Source organism: Acomys russatus, chromosome 4 (genome assembly GCF_903995435.1).
Source record: "Acomys russatus chromosome 4, mAcoRus1.1, whole genome shotgun sequence".
NCBI lineage: Eukaryota > Metazoa > Chordata > Mammalia > Rodentia > Muridae > Acomys > Acomys russatus.
Genome location: NC_067140.1, coordinates 38,640,215 through 38,667,299, shown reverse-complemented (window position 1 = coordinate 38,667,299; position 27,085 = coordinate 38,640,215).

The window sequence follows — 27,085 nt, the reverse complement described above, 5'->3', positions numbered from 1 at the left end:
TGCAAAAACCTATTATATTTCCTAAAGATTATGCCTCTTCAAGGCCTTTAATCTTATAGTTTTAGCTTTACTGGTAAATTAAGTCTATAGAAAGCACTAATTTTGATCCTTACATAAAAGTGCTACCTGTGTGGGGCTGTTGTTCTCTTGGGGGCTGGCACTGCAATTTGTGACTGTGGCTACCCTCCAGTGGCTTTATGGGTCAGTGTCACATTACTGCAGGCTGCTTACTCAGCCTTCTCTCAACCCCATAGTTCAATGCCTGAGTGCTGCCTCAGTCTGTTACTCAGTCTTCTCTGTTAGAGGTCCTGCCCTTTTTCTTTCTTATTAATTACTTTTTCTACTTTTTATTTTTTGTATCACTGGGTCCAAAGATTCCTTCAGAACATCCTTCCAATTTTCTTTCATAATCAGTTGTAAAAATAACATCACAAAGACATTTAGAATGTAGGCTTAGGGTAAAACTTCAAGTTGCAATTTGTATCTACCTCTTAAGGTATAACTTTGGAACCTTAAGGCTTCAGTTTGCTGAACCAGTAATGCAGTGATATGGTGGTGCTTATATTTGAGTAAAAAGTGTCATTGCATCATACGCATAAATTGTTGTTGAAGTTGTGTTTTAGTATTTATAACTTGTATCATGTGGTATGAGAAAATTCTGCTCATTTATGAGCTTGTTTACGAGGTCCTAAGTTTCATAAAGATCAGTTTCAAATAATTTTGAATACTTTCCTAATGTCTTGAACACTGCGTGGCATACACAAGGCACTTAATTACATTTTTGAATAAATCAATGCAACAAGAAGGTGCGGTTGGCCTGAGAGGAATTGGGAGAGGTGAATACGATAAAAATAGAGCAAGTGAAATTCCCAAGTGGTTAGAAAAAATATTAAAAACATTTAAAGACTGCTCTGTCCAAAAACCATCTGTATCAGAAAGGTAGTGTGTCTGTGGTAGCCTTTAATCATTGCAGCAAAATGACTGAGGCAATTAACTTAGAAAAAGAAAATATTTCTTAATTTTTTATTCTTGGTCTATCAGTCCATGATTAATTGGCTGCCTTGTTTTACATCTGGGGAAAGAAACATCTCACAATGGGAACATAGGTGGGAGCCCAGCTGCTCACCTCATGGCTAAGAGGTAAAAAACAAAAACAAAAACAAAAACAAAAAAACAAAAAGAGAGAGAGAAAAGAGGAACCTGTGGTGCCTCAGCAGCATTCATACATAGTCTTAATAAACTAAAAAAAACTTTTACTGGATTCCACTCGTAAAAGTTTGACAAATTTCTAATAGTGTTCCAGTCCTGGAGACCAAGCCGTTTATTCAGGAAGCTTTGGGATAAAGTAAACATGTGAATGATAGCAGGGAGCAAAATTTGCAGCAGATTGATTTACTAGACTCTAGTTTCTATTATTATGAGAATTATTAGGATAGAAAGTTGACCGAGAGAACAAGTGTAGTGGCTGCGGTCTTACGCATGTGTGCATGCCATTTATTGCATACGGTGAGATGGAGAAGCTGTATGGTAATAGTACTTGATGAAGTAAGGCACTACAAGATAGTTCCTAAAGAAATAGGGATGCTGAGATGCCAAACCTGAAACCCTGAGTACTCATAGAGGGGCAATATACATGGATGAAGAACTCTTTATTTACACGCAGGCACAACCTCATTTAACAAAGCATTTAAAATGGCTTACAGAGAATCATAATAATTTATTACAATAAAATAAAATAAAGTGAAACAAGGTTAGAGAGTTCTAGACAAAAGGAAAATGATCCTCAGGGTCTGGAATGAGGTTTCTCCCAAAAATGCACACTAGGCAGTCCTATGCATTTGAAGAGTTAGGGCACAGATGTTCACTATTGTTGAACTTACCGCTTTTCTATAAAAACTATAAAGCAACTAATTACATGAATCCTATGTGGAATAATAATGCCTAACGGCTAGCACTTATCATTGCCTACCTACTACTGGTTGGCACTCTAGTATGTGATAATTATTAGCTTTGTATCCTCACATTGATCATAATACGTTGGTTCAGGGACACATCCAATATAGTTTTGAAGCCCAAAAGACTAATACTTGAAATCAGGCACCTAGGTTGGTTCCATGATTGAAGGGATTGCCAGTAACTTAAAGTATGAACAATTAAATATCATATTAAGAAGATTGAAAGAGGAGGTTGGGGAGGTGGCGCTTGCTACAAAAGCCCGAGGACCTGAGTTCAGATTTCCAGAATCCACATAAAAGGCTCGGTGTGGTGGAACATGCCTAAAACCCTAATGCTGGGAGGCAGAGAGAGGAGGATCTGCAGAGTTCACTAGCTACCCAGTGTTGCCAATAGGTAAGCTTAAGGTCAGTGAGTGACCCTGTCTTAAAAAACAGGGGAGAAAAGCAGTGGAGAACACCTAATGTAGACCTGTGCTCCCTAAGCACACTTACAGATGTGTAAACCTTTACATACACATGCCTACACTATACACATAAAAAACGAGGGCAAACAAGAGTATGCAAAAAAATAGCTTTGCTTTGTTCCAGACTTTTTTTTTTTTTTTTTTTTTTAAAGGACTGTTATCCTGAAACATAGCGGTCTCCCTAGCCAGGAAAAGAAATTGGATGAAGCTCATCTAAGAGAGTATTCGAATGGAACCAGATCAGCATCACCAGCTTTTCTCAGGTTGCTTGTAGAGTGCCAGATTTTTAGTTCTCCATCCAGAGTAGCTATACCAGGAAGTTCTTAGAATGGATCCAATCACTCTGCATTTTCACATGTCTCTCAGGTACGCTGCTGGTTAGTGTTTTTTGTTTGTTTGTTTTTTTCAACTTTATATAAATTAGAGTCATTGAGAAGAGGAAAACTCAGTAGGGAAATTGCCATCACACTGACCTGAAAGGCAAAACATTCATTTGATCAGTGGATTGATGAGAATCAAGATGGTTTCTCTTATACCGTAGACACGATCTAGTGTTTCAGGAAATAGAAAACAAGCCCCCCAAAAATCCACAAAGTATAAAGTTTGCCTTGTTCATTGTAGCTTCCTTTGTATTCAACACAGTACCCGGTGCATATAGTAAGTAGGCCCTGTCAATAAATAAACGAATGAGTGAATGAATGTTTATCGAGGCTCTTCAGTGCCCTTTCCATGGTGCCAGAGTTGGTTGTTGAATGTGAACCTCAAGCCATTTTTCCTGCCTCAGTGGAGAAGTCATCTATCTCTTGCTGTTCTTATACCCCTGGCCCTGGAAAAACTGATAAATGCATGTACGCTGTTATTTCCCACTGTACAGGATATGCATAGCCTCAGATTCTTGAAGCAGAGTTAAGAGTAGAACACTGTTTCTAAAATTCATTAAGTGCAGGAAAAAAAAATGTCAAAGCTAAGAGATCTCTAGTCTATAATATTTAGAGTTTCAGAATTCATTCAGGTTTTCCTTGCAGGGGACGATAAGAAACTGGAGAAGGAAGATGTAGAAAAATCTACAAATCCATGAAGGTCTTAGTACCTAGAGGTGTTGTAAAAGGGAACTCTATGAACATTGCTAGGGCTTGCCAAGGAGTTGGAATCACAGCCAGTTTCTACCATGGCATCTTGCTTTTTCAGCTTTCTCAGATGTATGAGATGATTTTTTTTCTTGCAGCTTTTTACTTTGGTCAGTACTTTGCTTGCAAGGGACCTGGGCAATTGATTATAAGTGAAGGGATTCCTCTGAATCTATATTTTTGCTTTAAGCTTCCCTCCTGAGTTTTAGACCATTATAGCAGCTGTGTATCACAGATCTCAACTGGCTATGCCACAGCTATTTCAAACTGCACTTTTCCCCAAATAGAATTTATTCTCTGATCTCAGAAATGAGTTCTACCTTCTAAAGTGCCTATTGGGATCAAAGACACCATTTTCCATGCCATCACCTGGGCAGAAATGTGGGCATCTTCCTCTAAGCTCTCCTAGCATTGATGGTTATAAGTGACACTGATTGATAGCATCCTAGGTGACAAGTGCTACTCTTGTAAGATCTTTATTTTATTTTTTTAAAAAACCAAATTAACCAGAACTATATATATCCTATAATGAAAGTACCATCATTTCTACTTTATAGATGGGGAAAAGGAAGTGATTGCGTTAGTATCCTAATGCATCTTTTTTTCCCCCGGAGACCTTGTTGCATCAATCACCTTTTAAATGTGCAGATTTACATGTGACATGTCCTTTCATAGGATGCTTCACTGTTTTCTCAATGTCCTTGGAATATAACTGAGATTCTTTGTGAAGAGTATGATACTCTTTGGCATCCAGTCACTTAGTACCTGCCCATCCTCATTTCTAACTGCCCCTTTGATCTTTATCTCTATGAAGAAGCTACATTGATAGATACTTACAGTCTCCTGGAATATGCATATTTCCCCAGCCTCATTAAATTCTTTATTTACTCAACAAATAGTTCCAAGGAGCCCATCTTGGTAGGAACTACTCCAGGCACTGGTGATATTGTAGAGAATAAAATGGGTCAAAGCCCCCACTCTCATGTTATCTGCTTTCTGGTAAGGAGGCCATGTTCCTACAGGGAAATAACCATGTAATACTTTAATGTCCTTGAGTACTCTACGGAGAAATAAAGTATGAAAATTTCTAGTTTGGCTTCTGTTGCTGTGATAAACACCATAACCCAATGAAACTTGGGGGGAGGGAAGGGTTAATTCATCATGCAGCTTCCAGGTCATAGTGCATCACTGAGGGAAGTTGGAGCAGGAACTCAGGTGGCAGCTGAAACAGAGACTATAGAGGGACATTGCTTACTGGGTTGCTCCTTCTGCCCAGCAGGATTTCTTTTTAATATAAAGTGTTTATAAGCACTTTGCAAATGTATTGATAGAAGAACTTGCCAAGAAGGTTTGAAGGGCATCAGTGAAGTCTATATGGTAGGTGTAGTGAGCTGAAGGGATGAAGGGCAAAACAAGTTTCTAATATACTCAAGGAGATCCTGAGACTATGGTGTAGACACTGAGGTTCATTCCTTGTGTGCTAAGAGGCTATAGAAGTTTAGAGACTGGAGGGTGATAGATTTTGATGTACAGTTTCAAAAGCTACAAGACCACAGTGTGACTGCCAAACAGACCCCAGTGTGGGTGAAGGTTAGGCTAGGAGATCTGGTAGGAGTTTTCTATGAAGTATTGGGTTTTACTTTAGATGTTTCCAATACACTGTGCACCTGTTCACCCTCTCCTGGTATTCTGGAAATATCTAGTGTGAAGTAGGAGGTTGCTATAGGTAGAGGTGGGTGTGAGACTGAAGAGGGAGGTAGCAGACCCAGGATCACAGAGCCAAATTTATTGTAGGCAGTTAGCTGTCAAAATCCATATTACTGTAGGGACTAACTGACAAAAGCAAGGTAAAGGGTGGTGGTGAAATCAGTGGTTCTCTACGACTTTTGTAAGAGGGAAGGGGTTTATGGGTTTGCCAGGATAAAAATGACTTTGAAACATGCCAGAATGTACCTGGCTTATCTTTAGCTAATATCAAGTATGCCAGATACATTTTATAAAGCTCCATATCATTCTACCAGCCCGGCTTCATGTAGTATGCTGGAAAACTACAGGTAAAATTGGTCAGGGTTACTACTTATGGGTGATTATTGTGGTTACAGTTCAAGATGGCTGTAGTGGTGTCAAGCTGGGTCTCTATGGATTGTTACCTAGTTGTTTGTGGTCATATTTAGAGTTATTTATGTGAACAATAACTTCTTTCTTAGCTTTCTCTTCCATCCTCCTGACGTAGAGTCATGTCTTTCTTTTACAATACTTTATCTCGCTCTTTGTGCTTTATTTGATACTTTTTGTCTATCTAGTTCTCTGGTACATAACCTGTTGCTTGACAGGTAACAGACTGACAAACATGAATGGATGAATGAATAAATAAATAAACAGATTGCTTGGATAATATTAAACATTTAAATATTTATTTGGTTGAATAAAAAGAGGTTTTTAAATCATTTTATTCATTCAAAATCTCCTGTGTGTGCCCAGACTAACTTCATACCATAATTTACATATTTGAACACATCAAAGGTTAAAATTGTTGGAGAAACTTGATTTGTGGAGTTATGATGTCTTTTAAAGCCCCTTTGACAGCAGTGTCACTTCTTGTGGAAAGCTCAAGACTGTTGCTCACTGATCAGCCTTTTTTCAAAGCTCCTCTTATAGTTTGTAATAGACAAGGGGCAAGCATACTTAGGGAAGACAATATTAGCTCAACAAATAGAAACTGCACCATTTTGATCTTTTGTTTAAGACAGTCAGGTGTTTTAAAATCCTTACTTCAGCTTCCTGAGGGTGGAACATGACTTCCTGGGTTAGTCATTTGTACAATAACATTCAGCTGGTTTTCTATCCATCTACACTTCACTTAAAATGAACTTGATATAAGCAAATTCCTTGCCTCAAACAAACAATGGGAAAATGATTTACTTGGTGAGCATGCTAAAAACATTGTAGAATTCTTTTAACAAGCAAGCATCTTGAATGCACTTAAAAGGATGCCTTTTTCTTAGAAAAAACCCTTCATGCAATTCCTAAGGATTTTATTAGCAATTAAATTTGAGCAGTTCCAACTTAGATATTTCTATTAGAAATACAATATTTTTCATCTGTACTAGGGAAGGTTCTGTTGGTACTGGGCCTGGACACAAAAAAGTAGATGCCAGCTTCTAGCTTTCCATCCACAGTAATCTGCTGATGTTCAGATCTTATCACATTTGATTATTGAGCTTTGGAAAGTTGGAACTGAGGAACAAAGATTTTAATTTAATTAAATAATAGATAAAATTGAAAAATTGATGCTCAGTTTGGTAGTTTGGAGGCTTTACGTAAGTTGGAGTACCTTTCTGTATGGCTCTACTTGTTCAGCTATAAATTTTATGAGCTCTATGCAGAGAATAACTTTCTGATGAAAATTTAGTGTTCCAATTAAGATGTACTGTAAGTACAAGTTCCACACTGAGTTTGAATACCTGATTACAAAAGGTTATAAAATATCTCATTAATGCCTTTCATACTGATTACCTGTTGAAGTACTAGCATTTGCATATGTTGAGTTAAAATATGTTAACAAAATTAATTTCTCTGGTTTATTTTTACATTAGAAATGTGATTATTAATATTTTAAATTATATACATGCTTATAATATTTCTAACAGAAATTATTGGCTGTCTTCCCATCGCAAATTTGTATTCTTATCATGTCACAGTTGAACGCACATAGCCCACCACACTATTAGGCATGTTCTACTCTTCCATCTATTTGGACTTGTATTGGACAGTGCAAGTTGAAAGCCCCCATTAGAATAATCTTTCCTGCTTAGTCTGTTTTTATGAATACAGAGACCACCTACCCCAGAGACATCTTCAAGTCACTCTGGATTTAGGGAGCTGAAATCACAGCCTTGATGGTAAGTTGTTGGCCATGGAACTTCAAGGTCATTTAGATGAGATAGCCTTCTGTAACCTAAATCCTTTGAAGGAGAGTTAAACCTGTTTTTTAGGATCCCAAGTGCAGGATTGGAACGGTCCTGTGAGAGAAGAGGTGAGGTTAATCCACTAGAAGACCTACCACCTCATGTGGGAGCTTGATTGTTGCCAGCTGAAAAGATCTGGTGAACAGACTCTGGGAGGAGATATATAAATGAGCCCAAGATTGGAGGCAGGGCTTTTTGGAGATTTGGGATAGTTTTGGCTGTTCATCGCTGCACTTCGAGATGCTCTTAGAGAGAACCACTCGAGAGAAGGCTTTGAGGCTCCGGCTCCTGCTGAGGTTCTGGGTTCTGGTTACTCTATGTTCTAGCAGAAGAAATCCTGCTGATTGTGCCAGGAGAATCATTCCTCAGAACTGATATCCTAATGGTTTTGTTATTGTGTCCATTAATCCTCATTTCCTATTGTTTTGGTAAGTTGGGTTATAAGTGACGTATGCTCTGTCACTAAGTTGTTAATAAAATTGAGCATACAGTCCTTGCCTGGAGAAAGAGCCTTGCAGAGGACTATGGTGTTTAACATGGAGACATATGTTCCATGGAGAGCTGTGGAGTAGTCTGAGAAGTGATATAATGGACACATTACTCCAGTTAATTCCCTTTGTATATTTACAATGACCTTCCTTCATTTAAGATAGTTTGAGAGGATTTCTGTTTATTTTATTTTATTCTTTACTTTTGAGATTATAATTACATAATTTCCTTCTTCCCCTTTCTCCTTCTAAAGCCTCCCATTCCTTTATCTGTGCTCTCTTTCAAATTTTTGAACTCTTTTTCACTAATTGTTATTGTATGAATATATGTATATACAAATACAACTCATATATATATAATCTTCTCACTCTGTATATGTTAATTCTATGTTTTCAGGGATAAGCATTCGGCATATGATATTTGATAACCTATTAGTGTGCTCTTCTCTGGGTAAGACTATTTATCCTGCTCTCAGAATTCTTTAGTTGCCAGTGTAATCCCTAACAACAATCTAAACAGTTGTCGTTATGCCTACAGATAAGTGTAGTGTTCCCCATTCATCTAGGAAACTTCTACTTGCAATAGATCTAGACCCCCACAGAAAACCACAATCAATCGAAATGCATAGTTGTGATAGCCAATGGATACACTTGCAAAACACTCCTACAATTTCAGGCTCAGGAAACATTTCAGGAGAGAGGGCAAGAAGATTGTAAAAGCCAGGCAACCAGAGTTTTCTGTGAGACTGTGTCTTCTAGTCATGTCAGAAGCTATACCCATAAAATCTTACTGACATGACCGCCCAAGCACAAACTGAACAAAGATGACACCAATAGACATGCCAAAGTGAAGGGAAAATCCAGGAGACCTCAGCCCTACCCAAAGAAATCCAGGACTTTCCTTTTTTTCCCCTAAGGTTATGATTTTCACTCATGGGTAATGATTAGGGAAATACAGCAAACATTCGCTGCCCTAAAAAGCCATGAAAATATGTAGCCTTGAGAGAGAAAAGAGCGCATGTGAAGAGAATGTGCTTTGAAAGAAGAACTAGCACAGTCCTTCAGTTATGGCTGAGCTCACTGTTGGTCCTGATACTATTCCTAGGGTCTCTCCATAAACTCCAAACTATTTCCCAGTGATATTGAGCCATCACTTTTCTTTTGTCTTAATTTTTCTTCTGAGTTTGACTTGGCTTCCCCAGAGGCAATACCATTTGCAATAATAATGGATAAAAATGAAAGGTGAGCATATACTCTTTCCTCAATCCCTATTTCTTAGGTTTTGTCTTTTCATAGTGTCCTTGATTTCTTGGATGTATTGTGTCAGGCCTTTTTCAGATTTAACATTTTCTTTTACGGGTGCATCAAATTCTTCTATTGTATCTTCTACACCCAAGATTCTTTCCTCCATCTCTTGGATTCTGTTAGCGAAGCTTACCTCTGCATTTCCTGTTTTCTTCTCTAAATTATCTCGTTCCTGGCTTTCTTCTGTCTGTGGTGTTATCATTATTTCCATTTTCATCTTCAGATCATGAACCATTTTATTGATTTCTTTCATCTGATTGTTTGCACTTTCCTGAATTTCTTCCAGCGATCTCTTCATTTCTTCTGTCATGGCCTCTCTATGGTCCTCAATCTGTATGACTGCATCTTCCTGTTTTTTGTTTTTTGTTTTTTTTTTTTACAAATTTTATTCATTTCCTCCATTATCATCTTCATTACTAAGGACTTGAGCTCATTTTCTTGTGCTTCAGTTGTGTTTGAGTTCCCAAGGTTGAATTCTTTGGGTTAACTGGGTTTTAGAGATGCTGTATGGGACTGACTCTGACCTGAATTCTGGTGCCCCCTGTTTGACCACTTCCCCTTGTTGTGAGGCCTGGTGGCACTCAGAGGAAGGAGAAGCAGGCTATCTGCATGAAACCTGATAGGCTGTGATCATATAGTGGAGGGAGGAGGTCCCCTTCTGTCACAGACTTAGGGGAAGGGACTAGGGTGAAAGAGGGAGGGAGAGGGGATTGGGAAGATACAAGTGAGGGGATAACCTTCAGAATGTAATGAATAAATTATTTAAATTAAATAAATGAAAGCTGATGTGAGATTCCAGATGTCTGTCATTAACTTATGCAATGAAGAGCTTTAAAAATATGGAAAACAAATAAGGGGAAAATGGGAGGGAGGTAAGAATGGGAGGATACAAGGGATGGGATAACCATTGAGATGTAACGAGAATAAATTAATAAAAATTTTAAAAAAAATATGGGAAACAATTCTACCTTTCGTAAGAATTTTTATTGTGAAAATTAGCTTTTTCCCCATAAACTTTTTAATGTTAACTATATAGGGTTCATTAAATATTTTAAGTTTCTCTATTTTAATCACTAATATGATGAACCTAAGTAGGTATGTCCCCCACAAACATGGTGAAACACCTACAAAGGCAGAATTCAAGACACTGAGAAAGAAGACTCACAAAGAGTTTAAGGCTAGCTTGGGTTTCATAGTTCTATTCTCTTTCAGAATAAAACAAAACAAACCCTAAACCAAGGGGTTTGAGGGAGTCCCTAGTCATATTTAAGAGTATAAATGGCAGTCTTGAGGAGATGGGAAGTGCTTGCCCTGTGAGTATGAGGGCTGGAGCTAAGATTCACAGACCCAAAGTAAAAATACCAGATGGCTGTGGTAGGCTGCCTATAATTCCATTTTTGGAAGGTGGATGCCCAGAGGAAGCTAGTTAGTAAGATTAGCCACTTCTGGGATTAATATATTATCTCAGTGAATAAAGTGAATGAGCAAAGTTGACTCTGGATGTTTTCTTGGACACACAAGCACATACATGCTCACATAATGCAAGCACACAGACACACACTCATGCATCTCTCTCTCTCTCTCTCTCTCTCTCTCTCTCTCTCTCTCTCCCTCCCCCTCTCTCTCTAATGGAAAAGAAAAAGTGTAATGATTCTAAGTTGAAAATTATTAGAGTTAATGAGGAGAGTTCATAGATGGACTAATTTGGAGCTGCTTGGAAATTTAGACTGTGTCCATACTGCCTATATGTAAATAAGGACTGTGCAAGAGTGTAATAACAGTAGTTTTCAATCCTACTGTCAAAGTCAGCCCAGTAGACCAAAAAATAATTACAGAATTCAAGGTTTCTGTCCCCAGATGCTTAATTAAGCTATTAGAATTGAGATAGGATAGATATTGAATCTCATTAGGAAATTTAGACCCAACAAGACAGGAAAGACACATCAAATGGGTCAAATGCAGATGGTCCATTCACTATGAATGTAACATGTATAGAACTCATTATTTTCATGATTGTCACATGGTTCTCCCTGCTGTATGTAGTTTGTTTTATATATGTGTAATAAAATAAAAGTATTAAATTTTTTGAAAAAAGAAAGCCCATTTCCAAAATAAATGATAACATGAAAAAGAAAAAAAAAAAGAAGGTGTGAAAAGACATAGAAATTTATGCTTTTGAAAAGAACCTTAGGAATTTTTAAATATATCATACAAAGAGAATCAAGGCAAGGTATTATTTATCATAAGGAAATTCAAGAGATAAAAATTCCTTCCCAGTTCGTAGCATGAGAGAAAGTGCTAACTGAATTTAACTAGTCCAGGTCTTTCTCCTCTGCAATAGATTAAGCAGAACTTTCATGGGCGTTTTGCTGCCACTAGTTGGTGGCTGTCCAAGTGTTCTTGGTCCCACAAGGCATGAGAAGGTAAGAAGAGACATACTGCCACCTAGCGCCTCAGTTACAATAATGTCTAAATCATTAGCTAAGTTTTGGTTTATAATATGTAATTATGAGTTCCAAATTATGCATGTATTATACATTTTGTTATCCATGTTTTACAGATGAGAAAAATGGGATAAAAAAAGCCAAATAGTGATCTGTTGGAGAGCTGAGCCTGGCAATGGACCTCACATGGTTTATGTTTCAACATATTATATACATACATATATGGGAATACCCATTTTATGTATATATTAACTGGGCTTCGCTGTGTGTGTGTGTGTGTGTGTGTGTGTGTGTACGCGTGTGTCCATGTGAGAGAAAAGCAATGAGTAAGTGAAGGCTGGATTTGGAGCTATAAAATAAAAGATCACTAATATTATAAATGAACTTCAGATTACGGTCTATAAACACCCCACGAATGGATCATCAGATGAGCAGCTGGGATCAGAGCAATAACTTGATGCTTCAGCGAGAAACTCAAGATCCTTTTAGCGAAAATAGTCAAAACATTATGTCAGCAGATTTCAAATGTCTACATTGGTTGTTTTTTGCTTTCAGGGTGTCATTTTGCAGTTAGCAATGGCTTTTGAGATTGCTGTGACATATGCCCATGAAGGGATCAGTGAACATCCTTTATGCAGCAGCAGGAGCTCCTAGCAGGAATGACAGTGAGTTTTCATCTCATATGACAACTCTAATTGATTGGTGGTGGCTCTTTGGAGAAATACACTGTATTGAGAAGGAATTGATGGTGCTCCAGAATTTTGTGGGAGTGGGTGATTAATTGATTAGTAATATGTGCCATGAGGACTAGATTATAAAGTTTTAGAGCAAGGGCTGGTTTATGTCTGTTCTATCTACTGCTGTGTCCCAGTACTTAGGATGGTAGCCTGCACATATTTTTTTTGGGGGGGGGGAGGAATATATATTGAAGGAAGGGAGATGATGTCATAAAAGTGAAGTGAATGACATTTTTATTTGCAGGATAAGAAGCCATAGGATGCTTCCAGGAACAGTGAGTGGGTCTGTCTCAAATCTCTATGAACTTGTTTTTTTATCTTCAATGTGTTCTTCCGTGATGAAAGGAGATCCAGAATCTCAAGGTATTATTTCAAGGAGCCGCATTTACCAACTCCCACTGGAGCCTCATGCTTTTGATATTGACACTGTGATTGTCTTCCACTGCTCAGTTTTGGCCTTCCTTTGTTTTATATGTTCCCTTTATCTGAGAAGTAGGGGAAGGGGAATAGGGGGAAGAAGGAGGGAGGGTAGGACTGGAAGAAGAGGCAGGAAGGGGCTATAATAGGGATGTAAGATGAATGAACATATAAATTAAAAAATTAAAAAACAAAGCCAAAATGGCTTAATGGAATAATGATTTCTTATTTTCAAATAAAGAAATGGAATTACTTATAGTCTAAGTTGTTTATGGTCATTCAGTGACAGACTAGAAATACAAACTCAGGACTCTGAGTTTCATAGCTTCTATTTTTGACCATCATATGATGGTGTCCCTGGACTACTAGGGACCTCATGTTGAACTGCTTCATACTTGGTCTGTAACCCAGCCATAGACTCCGAAATCTTAGAAAATTATGTATTTCCCTCAAGCATGCTACAGCTTCCTTCGTCCCTGTAGATGATAGATCTCGTTTGTTCTACAAATAGATGCTTATAGCTCAGCTTACTTATACGTATAATATAAGTGTAGTCAGAGTGAGCCCGTAACACCTACACTGGTGCTAGGAACCTGCTTGCTCTAAGTACAGGAATGCTTACTTCCTTGGCTTCCTGGATAGAAGCACAGTACTTGTGGCTTATTTTATTTCATTGTGTACTGAAGGACCTGTTGAGGCACCATCAATCTGAATTACAGCATATTTAATTAGATTCTTGGTCTCCAGGAAGCCCATCAATGGATTTGGTTTTCAGTCTTTGGAAATTCATTTTAGTTATTACTTTGTTGTTGTTGTTGTTTGCTTTTGATATGGGGACTCTTTATATATAACTCTCCTGGCCTCAAACTCACAGAGATCCAGTTGCTACTGATGCCTGAGTGCTGGAACTAAAGCACAACATTCACAGTCCAGGTTTTATTTACTTTGTTTAGCATGCCATTCCTCATGCCTGATCTAGATTTCTCTGGATTCATTTGCCTCAATTCTTTATGCCTCTCTGTCATGAAAAGAACTACCAATTTTCAACCCCTCTTCACATATTATGATATTTTTAAAAATCAGCTTTATTTCCTTTACTGAATTTGTAAAGCTGTGATTCTTTTTTTTTTAACTTAATCTTTTCTCCCAGACTTATGTATTAGTATTTTAAGGTTGTTGTAAGAAATGACAACAAACTCACTGACTTGGACTAAAAAATGATTATTTCATTCTTCTGAAACTTAGCAGTCTACAGTCACCCTGGGCTAAAGTCATGGAAGTTTCTTTTGGAGACACTGAGAAGAATCTGTTCCTTCACCTTTCCCAGATTTCTTAGGGTTACTAGGGTGCCTTGGCTTGTACTCCCATGCTCCATCTTCTATCTTCACTAAAAACCCCAATTTCTTCTTCCTGCTTCCTTTTCTCGCACCACTGACTCGGGACACACAAGAACCCCAGGGAAATATGTGCCCCTCAATATCCTCAGTCAGTACAGCAGAATTCCTTGTGCCATGTAAAGTGATGTTTGTAGGTTCCAAGGATATGATATGGGCTTAGTCAGAGAGCCAGTAGTCAGCTGACCACTTTCATAGTTACACATTGAAAGAGAGTTCTTTCCAGAATGTCTCATGGCAGTTCTATTTTATCAGCAGTACCACCAGCCACCAATTACCTACTAAACAAGTTTCTGAACAGGAGGAACAGTAAGGTGAGAAACCAATGTGTCAGAATACAACATGTTCAAGGTCTCATAGTAAAGGAATAAAAGGAGTGAGTCCTCCAATTTTCAGGTCAGTGTTCTTTCAACTATATTGACCTTTTCTTTGAGAAGGACTATTCATTTTTATTCATGTAGTTAACTATCCATTCAGTAACCAAGTATGTCTTCTATGTAGATAACTTTGTTCAGTGTTGGGGATAAAATGAACATCATAGCCTCAGTCTTCAAGGAGTTTGGGTCTAGGGAATAATCTTGTAAGCAAAATACCATAGGCTGTGGCATGGCTGCCATAACCTGAGAAGCATGTACAAGATTCAGAGTGGATGGGTGCCTGCGTTTCTTCAATCAGATATGGGATGGAGGACAGTCGCGAAAGCTGAGTATTTCCAGCTATAGAACATGCTTCCAGAAGTAGGGCAGTGCATACAAAGCCATAAGTGGATGAAAATGTCATGACAAAGGGAAGACTCTGCAGGGCATCACTTCGGGAAAGCAAATCTCGAGGGTTAGATATGAGGACCTTGGACTGGTAAGGAAGATTGAAGTACCTGCAATTTTGCTTTCGTTCTTTAACAAAAGTGATGTGTTACACTCCCATTTTCATTTCCCAACACACAGAATTTTCTCCAAGTCCTTGAGATTCTTATAGCACTGTCCCTAATGATGTCTCATCACCTGCCATCATAGGGACTGTCCCGTGGAGTGTGGCTGGAGCAGGGTCAGTTGGTATCTTCTTTGAGGTTGACAGTTGCTCACTGGGTGGAAGACCTGTTTGTGCAGTAGGAGAGCTGGAAAGGGGTGAGTCTGGAGTCACTGGCTGCCTACCCCGCTAATCTATATGTGGGAAGAAGAGCTGTGAGCTGCAGGGAGTCCAGAAAAGTCCTCTTAATATTGTTGGGTCTCCTGGATGCAGGCATGTCATCTGAAGATTAATTTCGGAATTTCATATGACATCCCTGAAGTCTATTATTAGAGTGGCTACTCCAGGTTGCTTCTTACATCCATTTGCTTGGAAAATCATTTTCTAGCCCTTTACTCTGAAGTAATGTCTATTTTGATGTTGGGGTATGCTTCTTTTATGTAGCAGAAGGATTAGCCCTATTTTTATATCCTTCTATTAACATGTGTCTTTTTCTTGGGGAATTGAGTCCATTGATTTGGAGGGATATTAATGACCAATGATTGTTAATTTGCTTAAAATATAAGCTTTACATTTCCATCATTTACAAATGAAAACCGACGACACCAGACGTCTTGTTTTCACTTAATACATTCACTTAATAGCCTCCACCCATCTTAAAGGGAAAAAGTTGGGGGGTACACTATATAATGTCTTCAGGGCATTTTGTGAGCAAGAAGGTAGGTACAGGATGAGAATGAGCCACAAGACTTGAGGATGTCACTTGCCAGGAACAATTACCAGGACAGGGAAGTGGGAGCCGTGCAGGTGCTGGTGATGGGCATTGATCACTCTCATGCGAGATTAGAATCCTAACAATCTTTCTTGTGATAAGAGTACCATTAAAACCTATTTTGATTCCACTTGAGTGACAATTCCAAATCTATTTTTTTTTTGTTTGCTTGTTTCTTTTCATTTCTTTTGTTTTTTGAGGCAAGGTTTCTTTGTGTGACAGCCCCAGTTATCCTTGAATTTGCTTTGTAGACCAGGCTGATTTCAAAGATCTACGTGCTTCTGCTGGGCTTAAAGGTGTGTACCACCATGCCCAGCCCAAATCTGCTCTTGAAACAATCAGGTTTCTTTACTTCATAAATTACTTCCCAATGTCAATGATTTTGAAAATTTCACCACTTTATTGTAGCAAAAAAGCACAGTGCTGAGATGAACCTCGGTTAAGATGATATTTCTGACAGAGTCTTCCTGTGTGACTTGAGGTGAATTACTTAGCTCCACTGGGCTTTAGTTTCTTAATGTATCCAATGAGATTAGCAAAACTCAGGTTCATCAGCGAGAATACATTTGGCTGTATGAAACAGAAAATAATCCAAATCAAAACAATGGTAACTTCAGGTAGAGTTTGATTTAATTTCTTAAGCCCCTTGTTTTTACCTTTTAAAATTCACTTTATAGCCTGATCAAAGCCCCCTGCCCTCTTCTCCTCCCAGTTGCACCATCTTACCTCCTCCCCCATTCCCCATGCACCTATCCTCAAAGAAGGGGAGCCCCTCCATGGGTACCAACCCACCATGGAACAAAAAGTCACCTCAGGACTAGGTGCATCCTTACCCGCTGAGACCAGGCAAGGCATCCCAGCTAGGGGGAAGGGATCTAAAGGCAGGCAGCAGAGGCAGAGACAGCCCCTGCTATAATTGTTAGGGGCCCCACATGATGATCAAGCTGCTCATCTGCTACCTATGTATATGGGAATCTCCTGTTTTTTTTTTTTTTTTTTTTTTTTACCTTTTAGTTTTAGGCTCTGTCTTCAGAATTGGAGCTTGCATTGGACTCATACTCTCCAATGCCTGGCAGCACATGATGGGGCACCTACTCCATTGAAAAGAGGCTGTACTTCTATGTTTCTCGTAAGTTCTTGAGATTTCATTGATAACTGAAGAGATATCAGTGCTGCCCCTGAAACAGTCACTGTGCTCAGGGAGGAATCTACCCTGTCTACAAGCCAGCCAAGACCCATTCTTTGAGCTGTGGCAGGTCAGCAGGGACAAACGACAAGGAAGGTGTCTTCTCAGGAGACATTTACACAAGACAATACCCAGCAGGCATGTGCCCACTGAGCTCCTTTTCATGAGTCAATAAATTGAAATCTTTAACACAATATCTAGCCTGTGGGAAACACCCTACTAATATCAGCTTTGTATTGTAGCTACTTTTCTTCCTCTCATAGAGACATGTTTCCACAAAGGACATGCCTATAATGTAGACAAAGTTGCAAATATGACAAGCCGAGCCAGTACTCACTGCCAGCATTCCTCTGTGGGAGAACAGGAAATCAGGATAGCCTCTGTGCTGACAGAAGCAGAGGCCAGCAATGCAATAACAATTGCCAAAGTCCATGCAGCGCAACGTTAGGACAGAAGCCAGACCTCGGTCTTCAACCCCCAGCCCTGCTGTCTGTTCTCCTTGACGGCTGGGCTTTCATTGACTTTCCTTTTTCAGGTTCCTGTATAGAACAGGACTCAGCAGTCAGGCTGACAATGATCCATGTCCCTGGGAGTCCCCAGGAAAGACTACAAACCTCCAGGTTAAGGGCAGAGGCTACATCTAGAAGCTTCCATTTGAGCAAATGCTATCTGCGGCTCTGTCCCTCTGTGCTTCACTCTGCCATCACAGTCACTCTCAAACCTGTCAAAATATGGGAAGCTGTCAATTAGGGAGGCCACTTCCAGCTGTGCTGCCTGTGCCCACTATACAGCCCTCCCCTCCCACTTCCCCTAAATGTGCCCATTAGGGAGGGAAGGTCCCTGTTGTAAGATTGCTCCCTGATGGTGGCAGGACACAAAACAGCCAAATTTATGTCCAAAAGCTGAAATCAGTTATTGCTGACAGCAGTAATAATGGGGCCTCAAACATGACCTAGTTTATTGCTCTCAGCGCCTGGTCTGAGTTGATAAATTCCTTTTGAGAGGCCAACTGGGCATGTAGGGATCCAGAGAGAAAGACAGTAATAGGGCTATGGAGGCTACAACCTCGGAGAGTGCCACAGAGAAAGGAGCAAGCTCAGGTATGCTCTTCATTACCTACTAACAGTCAGTACTATTTGTTAAGTGACAAGCTCTGGGATGTGCATTTTAAACATATTTTCTGTAATCATCAATATCATCAGGAAAAATAAATATCTGTCTAGTCTGATAAGACAAGTAGAGCTGGAACCTGGGACTGTGAAGATAGCCCAGTATTTGCCTGCCAAATACTAGGACTTGAGTTTGATTCCACAACACACAGATACACACAGACACACACACAGACACACACACACACACACACACACAGGCAAAGCCCAGGGAAATTACTCATCCAAGATCACACAACTGGTCAATGAAGATGTCCAGTTTTGATCCAGTTCTGTCTGGCTCCTGAACCTTATCCCATTACACATTTTTCAGCATCTTGTTTATCATAGTCACACCATATTTGCATATAGGCATCAATTATAAATCAAAATCATATCAGATGATATTCAGTTGATTTCTTTTGGGTTTCTTTTATGAGTTGGGTACTGAAGCAGTCTCCACTGTAGTTTGGGTTTCTGGGGTTGGTAGGGGAGGGGTCTTTACAAGCGCCTAGGACAGGAGTCCTGAATGCTGCAGGAGTCGGGAGATGCAATGTGCATGCTTTCATGTGAATCTTAATTGCATCTATTATGCTGCAGCCTGCATCTGTATTAAGATGTTACTAATTGTGGTCCTGCATCTCGGCTGGCAGTCTGTGGTAATCTGAAGATAGGAGGCTAGAGAGAGACTAATGAGAATGATTTATTGATCGATGAGGCTGTTCTTTCTGGATTTAAAAGGGCCTTGTCATGACGATAGCAGTCTGTTTTCACACAACACATTTAGTGCAGAAATATAAAAGCCCCGGAAACCTAAAACATTCCAGAAACCTGGAGGATGCTCCTTAGAGTCCAGCTGTGTCTCATACCCTAGGAAGCTTAGCTGCTCATGAGATCTAAACATGCCAGATGTGGCTCTGGAATGCCCTGCCCTTCACCCTTCTCTTCTGTGCTCATCTTTTTTTTTTTTTCCCCTAGGCCTCCTTTTCTAAACGATCAGTATGTGGACTGCACTTATCTCTAGTAATTCACCATTGGGTAATTCAGCTCCTAACTGTGCCTCTCTCTCTTCTCTGAACAGCTAGACTCAGCCATGATTCTCTGGCTTGAAGATGGACGGTGGTACAGTATGCATGGAATGAGTGGCCTGATTCTGGAGTTCTTCTGAGGTCCAGATCAAAACTCTTCCTCAGGCCTTATGATCGAACTTCCTTCTTCAGTGATTTAATTCTTTTAGCTTAGAACAACTCTAATGTGGAAACTATCACAACACTTAAATGATGCTGAAACCCCTGTATCCTTTTACAACTTCCCCAAGCACACAGCCCACCAATAGGATATAGATTGGTGTCTAGCACTGTAAGAGATGAAGATGGGCACCAGGAGGGAGAAAGGCACAAGAGACAAACATCTATTATTCAAGTTTGCAAAGAAGTGGACTGCTCACCTGGTAGGGAGTAGAGGAAAGTTACAGAAAGCCTGGAGCTCCTCTGATATGGTCACTCATATTATACAACAAGATGGTCCTCTCATCAGCAAAGGGCAGTGCTTTTTCATAAGGAGGCTTCCAATGCTATGTTCCTGTCAGGATGTTCTCTGAAAAATGCCAACCAAGAGTGTCTTACGCTTGTAGGTTTCTAGGACCCTCTGGATCCTTCTACTTTGCTATTCTCCCATGCTTCTCTCATCTATGATAGGCAGATTTGGGCCCAGGGGTCCCGCTCAAACTAAGGCACCAGCCAAGGACAATACAGGCGGTGAACTTTAAACCCCTACCCAGATCTAGCCAATGGTCAGAACATTCTCCACAGTTGAGTGGAGAGTGGGATATGACTTTCTCATGTACTCTGGTGCCTCATATTTGACCATGTCCCCTGGAGGGGGAGACCTGGTGGCACTCAGAGGAAGGATAGCCGATTACCAAGAAGAGACTTGATACCCTATGAGCATATATAGGGGGAGGTAATCCCCCTCAGGAACAGTCATAGGGGAGGGGAGTAAGGGGAAAATGGGAGGGAGGGAAGAATGGGAGGATACAAGGGATGGAATAACCATTGAGATGTAACAAGAATAAATTAATAATAATAAAAAAAGAGTGTCTTATGCGTGTCCCACTCCTACCCCTTGTATCTTGAGTGGGGCCCAGAACTGGGTTCCCACACAGATGGTCTGACAACCTGGGCTGACAGAGAGGAAAACAAGCTGTTTCACACACACTCTATGTGTGTGTATGTGTGTGTGTGTGTGTGTGTGTGTGTGTGTGTGTGTGTGTGTATGTGTGTGTGTGTGTATGTGAACTGAATGAAATGAACAAGACATGCTGTTCTAGAAGAGTGTCTTGTGATTTTAATAGCCAGGAGGCCTTTGATCTTTTGTTGCTTTTTGGTGACTTTGAAATGTCTCCTACTAAATAGATGCTCAGGAAAGGTCTTCTGATGTTCTGAACAAAGGATGAGATGGGGTTGTAGTCACGTGTGGAATGTCAGTGCATTGGGCTTACTGGAAGAATCTATTCATGTAAATATGTTCTCCAGTAAGACTGTTGAATATGCAAAGTATCATGAGGCACTCCGCTCACTTTTTTTATTGGTTTGTAGAGTCATGCCTTCATGTCTATGCTTCTATGCAATAGCAATCCAATAAATATCAAGTGCTCAGTTTTCAACAGGTTACTTTATAAGTGGATTCTGGAGTTTTCCCATGAACAAATTCTTAGACACAAATGAGAGTCTTTGCTGCTTTTCTGACAATGTCTGTGTCTATGTCTGTCCATCTGTCTATCTGTCCATCCTTGTGTGTGTGCATGTGTGTATATGCGTGTGTGTACATGCATGTGTGTGGGTGTGCATGATCCATTTATCCTTACAATATGCCTTACTTGAACATCTATTGTGTGTCAAGTACTGTGCCAAGGAAGATACATTGATGAGCAAATCAGACCTTAGGAAGATTTGATTCACTCAAACACAAAATGATAGTTGTAATAAGTGTTATGAAGTAGAGGTTCAGGGCTGTAAGAAAGGAGAGTAGGGAAACTGACTGAGTGTAGGAACTTAGAGGTAGTTTCTACTAAAAGGCATGAATGAGCAGAGAGCAAGGCACTAAGGGTCGTTACTCCAGGCAGCAGGGAAGAACACATGCAAGGCAGAAGTTGTTAGTCTCCTGTGGCATCTTGTATCAGTTACCCTTCTGTTGTGACAAAACCCCACGGCCAAGGCGACTTATAGATGGAAGAGTTTATTTGGCCTTAAAAGTCTATCATGGCAAGGAGGCATGGCAACTGGTAGGCGCGGAGGCTGAAGCAGGAAGCTGAGAGTTTCATGGCTTTCACAGCAAGCATAAAGCAGAGAACCAACTGGAAATGGGGTGAATTTAAAGTCTCAAAGCCTTTCCCCTAAGTGATTTCATTCCTCCAGTAATGCTGAACCTCCCTGTAAGATCTCTAAAGATTAAGCACCACTAACAAGGGAGGACCAAATGTTCAAGTGCCTAAGTCTATGGTGGGAGGTGGGGTGGCAGGTATGGATGCGACATTTATCCTTTAGACTACCACACTCTGTAATGTTGACCACAGACTTGAGTAGCTTAAAATAATAGAAATACTATTTTATATTTCTGGAGTTAAGAAATCTGTGGTGTCTTCTTGCAGAGTTCCTGTTACTTCCGACTAACCAGGGCCCAGAGGGGCCTGCTGAGATGGAATCACCCAGCCAAGAATCATGCAGGGACTGGACCTAGGCCCCCTACACAGATGTAGCCGATGGACAGCTTGGGGCTGTCTCGAGGATGTACTCAGTCCTGATGTGACTTGATGAGAAAGAGTAGTCTCCTCTTTTTTGAGGAGTAGGGGAGGGACGATAGACAAAGAGGGAAGGAGGGAGGGACCAGAAAGAGAGGAAGGAGGGGGCTATAATCAAGATGTAAAATGAATGAACGAATGAATAAATAAATAAATTAACTAAAAAGGAAGAAATCTGTAAGGTGTCCCATAGCAGTAAAATTAAGGTGTGAGGAGGCTGTGCTTTCTGAAGGCTGCAGTGATGAATCTACTCCTTGTGCTTTGCCACTCCTAGAGGCTGTGCTATCCCTGAGTCTCATAGCTCCTTCCTTATGCTACAGTCTCTGCTTCTACTATTGCATCCTTCTCATTGTTTGCTTTCTTACTGACCCTCCTGCTTCTCCATGACTTCATTGGTCCACAGGTACGTTTCAGAATAGTTGGTACGTCTCAGTGTTCCTAATTCCATCTATAAAGTTTATTTTGACACTTAAGGCAATATACTTTAAGGTATCAGAAACTAGAAAGGGCTGCTGTTGGGGTGCAGGGCTCTGTCTGTCATAAGCAGCGTCACAAATTTTGGAACAAATGAGAACAGGGTAAGAGATAAGAAGCCTGGCATGGTCAGGCTGGGAGGTATCGCTGCCATGCTCACAACAGAGCAAAGGCGGAATCATCCAGCTTTCAAAGCATTACCACTTTCTGTCACTTCCTTCCCCCTTTTTTACATTTAGGAAATTTCAAAGCATGACACTAGAATGTCCATTTTCCTGCCTTTGTTTATAACTAGGACATGGGCATCATTTAAGCTCAGTAATCAGAAGCTCTCACCTGATGAGACTTCTTGTCAGAAGAGAGAAAAGGAAGGCAGATTCTAATCTCCAGAGAATACACCCCCAGGGCTACTGACTCCAAAGCACAGTAGTGATGGAGGTTCTCTTTGAACCGGACTGTGCATGTGAAAGGAGATGTCTGGAGGTCGTCATGGGGAGACTGACATGAGGCTGGCTATTGTCTTTGCAGTTTCCTCATTGGTCTGCCATAGAATTTCTTCCAGCTACTCTCTAGTTACTCTCTAGTACTTTTGTTTCCTGATTTGTCCAGTTGCAGTGTGCTCTGTCATTAGTGACCAGGACTCTTTGCTGCCACAAGGAAATCAGATGTTAGAAGACATTGTGTAACCCTTCACAGGCACTTTGATTTTACTCTAAGGATAATGAGCAGTTATTAAAGTATTTTGATTAGAAATGTGGAGGGAATGTTGTGGGGGGAGGAGCGTGTTCAGGGTGGAGAGTAATAGATTTAAATCCACTTGAAGCAGCATATATGGAGAGAGAGAGAGAGAGAGAGAGAGAGAGAGAGAGAGAGAGAGAGAGAGAGAGAGAGAGAGAGGGCAAAGATCAGCCCACATTTGCCTATACCATGTTGATAGGTAAGGTTGGCGAGAGTATTTGCACTGATGGAAAGGGATCAGAGACCGATGGGGTAGGAAGCTTCTATCAGTGCTTCAGATGAAACAGCTAGACATCATTTGGATATTTGTAAACCATTCAACAGAGCACACCATCATTCTAGCCTTACAGTACCGGGAGGATGAGAGAGATTTATTTCTCATAGTCTGAGTGAAGTGGCTTTGATCTCCATGTTCCTGCCAGTGCTGAGGGGCTCAGTATTTGGAAGAAACTGCAAGCCATTTGCAGCACACAGTGTGCTGGGGTGTTCTCAGGACAGGGGATAGTTTTTTTTTTTTTTTTTTTTTTTTTTTTTTTTTTTTTTTTTTTACCATGTACCGATTGGTCCCGTTTGGTCAAGCGTCTCTCTTATGTCTCCTTGTATAGTCCCCCTCTCTCCCTCCACAGCCTCCTTGCTGCTCTTTGTGCCTGTTCACAGAATGTGTCACTCTCAATCAATCAAGTATGTGATGTGATGTCTGATGTCCTGTTTTGGATTCAGCCCAGGCTGGACTCAGTATAAGCCAGTATAAGCCAGAGAAGCTGTAAGGCATCTCTGCCTCCTTGTTGTCACCCATCTGTTGTACAAATTCTGCTGGTGGGGAAATCCCTACCTGTGAGAGACCATGGTTCAGTATTCTCTCAATTAAATGGAATAAAAAAAATACAGATCTTCAGATTCTAGTTGGAGAAGAAGGGCATCTGAAGCAGGAGGGGCGTTCGAGGCACAGGGAAACAGTTGGTTTGAATAAGGTCACAGATTAATTAGAATTGGGCTTAATTAAAAGTGCATGAGCATCTGGACAGCTTTGCCAACAAAGGAGATCATCTGGGCATCTTTATGCAGTCTCTCTCTCTCTTCTGGGCTCTCATTCTCTGGTTTGGATGTTCATTCCAGCTGCTGTGATGGACTCCCGTGCCTGAAAGCATTATTTCCGAGTCAATTATACAGGCTTTGCTGTGGCTGCTTTGGTTAAGTTACAGCACTCTTCTAATGAAGTCAGGGTTTCAGGCTCCAGCTCCATCCGTGTGGACCTCAGTCTGCCCTGCAGCCTAGATTATGCTTTTCAAATATGGAAGGAAAACAAACTATTTGGATATGAAGACAAGCTTGTTGTGTCGGCTGTGGGGAATGTCTCAGGTTTCACCTGTCTTCTTTCTTTCATAGCTCAAGGTCCTGTTGAGTGGCAGGTACTCAGCCAATGCATTCCTGATGGGGACTGGGCAGGAGAACCTTGTGAATGAATTTGACTACTGAGGACACCAACAGGGCATGCTATCAGGTGGCTATAGGTATCGTTTTCTTTTTCCGCCTAATTTCACATGAAAACAGCTGATAAACTAATTCATACTAATTTTCTGTGACCAGTAGTGGCTTGGACTGTTATCTCTAGAAGCACATACATTTTGACAATGGTTGTACATTGTTTCTGAATCAGTGGTTTCCAAACTGTTTTGGAAAGCTTTTTAGAGTTTGGTAGCTACTCATGCCAGGTTGTGTGAAATGAAGAGATTTCCCAGGATGTGGGCTACGGAGTGCTACAACCTGGGCTATCCAAGGCAAGCTTGGGTGAGCAAGTTACAACAATTTGGAGATTTTTCCAGATGGATGTGTATATGGGGGAAGGATAGGATCAGGATGGCAGTATGAAGAGGAACCTGCTCGTGCAAAGCTGGGGTTACTGCCTCTGCTGTAAACAGATTAGCAACTCTTTAAAAATACTTTGTATTCTGAAATGGCCCCTAAGGCTTTCCTTGAAAGGCCTTTCAAATGACGAAGGCCAAAGAAATAAAAAGGAGTCATAACAATGTAGATATTTGAATGAGAAGGTTTGGAATACTTATAGTTCTCCCAAGCAGGTGGTTGCTATTCTGATGACATAAAAATGCATGCTCGGCTGGAGTCGCCGTTGAGATAGGAAGGCCACACAGCCTGGAGAAAGGGAAGGCACCATTTGCACAGGGGGAGAACATTTGCTATCACTTGTTTCCTCTCTCAGTTTCCATTTCCTTCGGGAAGCAGGAGTCCAGTGCTAAGTGCCCTTGCCATGGGGGATTTGTTTGTAAAGCAGGGGTTGTCTCCAAGACACTCACTTTCCTTCTGCCTGGTTGCTCCAGCTGTTATCTAACTGGCACACTTATGCCAAATGCCTTGAACTTAGTAACAAGAAGAGTCTGATGTTTTGCAAATTTTAGAAGATGAGTGAACATTGAGACCCTAAAGAGGTAACAAGGCTTCAGAAGACAATGGCTACTTATCTACATGAGAAGGTGAGTTTAGTCCTAATTCATCCCCCATCCCCAGATATAGTCTGAAGAGATAAACGGGTCCTTTTCTCAGTGCTAGCAGGGGAAATGTCTTCCTCAGGGTACCTCTTCTCATCATGACCCTAACTGACCATACAAGCCTCATCCACACTCACCTGCATTTTCAACTCCTGCGTCTGTTACACTTTGTGACTCTCCAGTCATTGTTAGCCAGTATTCCTGTACCATCAACACTTCTCTAAGTGCTATATTTTTACTCATGAAGAAAGAAGCTATTCCCTGAGGGCATCACAGTCCACAGAATTTTTATATGATGCTTGTTTTTTTTTTTTTTTAAATCAGAGAAAGTCTTTTATATTTACATCTGTAACTTGCAAACTATTTCTTCTCTAAGCCTTAAAAATCAAAATAATGCTAAAAAAAAAAAAACCCTCTGTCCTTTCGTTTTAGTCTTGAAATCATAGAATAGAGAAGTATTTCTAACCTATATGCTTAGCTTTAAGAAACAGGACATGCAAATTCTGTCTCTAAGCACATCAAGCAACATGTGTTACTTCAAATCACAACAGTGGAGGAAGGGATGTTAAGTTTAGCAGATGTCAGTGTGGATCCTTCCTCACATAGAGGTTACGTAACTCCACTGGTTTCAGACAGGCCTGTGGAGGGTTCTCCAGTCAGTGCCATGCCTTTGGAACAAAGCTTTATTGATCTAGATTTATGTTTAACTGCATCCAACAGAACGTTACAGATAGCAGAGATTTTTTTCCCCCTCTGTCACACAGGAGAGGTTGGAGAGTTGCCATTAGTAGTTTGTTCTACTGTTATTTAGCAATGAAGTTTTCTGCTTCTTGACCTCACTATTTTGGTGCATGGCCGCCAGCTAAGGAGAAAACTTCTTCAACTTAGGAGCTTGCTAGAACACAAAGCATGGAATCCAAAGTCAAAGCAGAAGCAGTTTTCTCTCTAGATTCTTTTATAGAAGTCTCCCACAGTACCTTGTCAGTGATATTTACGTGGTCACACCAGCTGCAAAGGAGTCTAGGAGAAGTAATCTTTTGGTAGTTTATGTTATTATCCATACTAAGATAATGTTTTGATGTAAGAACAAAGGAGAATCAATGTTGGCAGTAGCCAGTGAACTTGAGTCTGCTCTTACTTGTGAGAGGTACTCGTTGGAAATGAGAAAGGCAGAAAAGAGAAAGGCGGGTAGGATGGGA